We start from the raw sequence: 1,629 nt of genomic DNA on the forward strand, positions 1-1,629 counted from the left end.
CCCCTGGTCTCCTGACTCGAAGCGCAGATGGTGAAGAATAGGGAGAATGTCAAAGTGTGACACCAGAATATGTGATTATGTTTGTCTTCTTTCTATCATTCCCCTCCCTAACAAGGATCGAGTCTACTCTTCTCTCCTCTGCTCAGCTTCTTCTTTTACTTTTACTTCTTGAAAACAAGAAAAATTGTGGTTAAAAAAATTAGGATAATACCCCATGTCATACTACAGATATACCTCATAGTAAGAGTTTAAGTTCTCAGGGCTAGCAGGCAGTGTGGTGGTTAAAGGTACTGTGTTCCCACATGGCCAACCATAGTTCGAGTCCTAGACCTGACATCTTGCTTTCTCGCTTTCCCTTTCTCTCTCTCTGGTCAAATTAAAAAATAATAATAATAACAGGTAGAATTAAATAAATAAATAATTGATTCCAAAAAGAAAAAAAATGAAAAAGAGTTTGAGTTCTTGCAGCCAGATGCAATAATGCAACGCTCAGATGCTGGATCCATGTAGGAAGTTCCCAGTTTCTTGTCCCAAGGCATCCACTGGGTCCACACACATTCTCATGGTCCAGACTAGCTGAGACCTGGGGTATATCATGGCATAAAGACCCTATTGTAGGTGCCTATTTCTATTTCTCTCTCTCTCTCTCTTTCTCTCTCATGAAAAAAAAATAGTTCAAATATATCTTTCTAGACCTTTCTCCTTGAACACACACCCCAAGTGATATTTACAGGTATCATTTTACATTACCAGTCTTTTTTCTTGGTCACTTTCCTATTTTTCGCACTTTTGCTTTCTTCTGCCCTTATTCTCCCTTTCTCCCTTCTGACTTCAGTCTCAGAATAAAACTGAAAGGACAACGCCTTCCCTAACATCAGGGCTGCTGCACACCGTTGTGCCCTGTGCAACCCTAGGAGGGACCATACACTTAGGTTCCTGTGGCTACCTCTCCTTGGAGCACCTCCAGAATAAGATGTTACTGTATTTGCCAGTCTTGCGTAAAGTCATTTATAGATTTCTGTTTACAAACATTTTATTTGCCCTCTGAGGGAGTCCTGGATGGTAGGCCCAGCAAATAAAATGAGCTGTTTTCTCATGAACTAATGGAAGAGACTAAGGAAGAATCATGAGCAGAAATCCTTGGGCACACCTTTGGCTAGATGTCTTTTCAAGGGAGGCAGAGGGCATTCATTTGGGTAGAGGGTATTCTGCTTAAAACTAGCCTTGAGTAAAGCTAAAAAGACATGACCAGAAGCGAGGACAAAAGAGGTAAGTGAAAGAGCCATGGTTTATGTTTCACATTAAAGTGAAAACATAAGACATTGCAGGTGGGAAGGGTGGGGTTTGTAAGAGGAGAGTGAAGGCAGAGGCATTAATAAGGAACACTTGGGGGGATAGTCCATAGCGGGGACCTCTCTGTCTAGTCTACGGGGACCCTAGTCCACTCTGACTTTTTTTGGCTGTGCTTGTTGGGGAGACGACCCTGTGGGCTGGTATTTTCATTTTTCTAACTTCCGGAATCCAGTTCTTCTAAAGTAGTCTCTTCTTAATTCAGCCAAACAGAAATCTTGCATTTTTCTGCAAACCTTGGAGTACATTTGGTTCTCAAGTGCAGGGGATCATGTTATA

Source organism: Tupaia chinensis, unplaced genomic scaffold (genome assembly GCF_000334495.1).
Source record: "Tupaia chinensis unplaced genomic scaffold, TupChi_1.0 Scaffold000422_1, whole genome shotgun sequence".
NCBI lineage: Eukaryota > Metazoa > Chordata > Mammalia > Scandentia > Tupaiidae > Tupaia > Tupaia belangeri.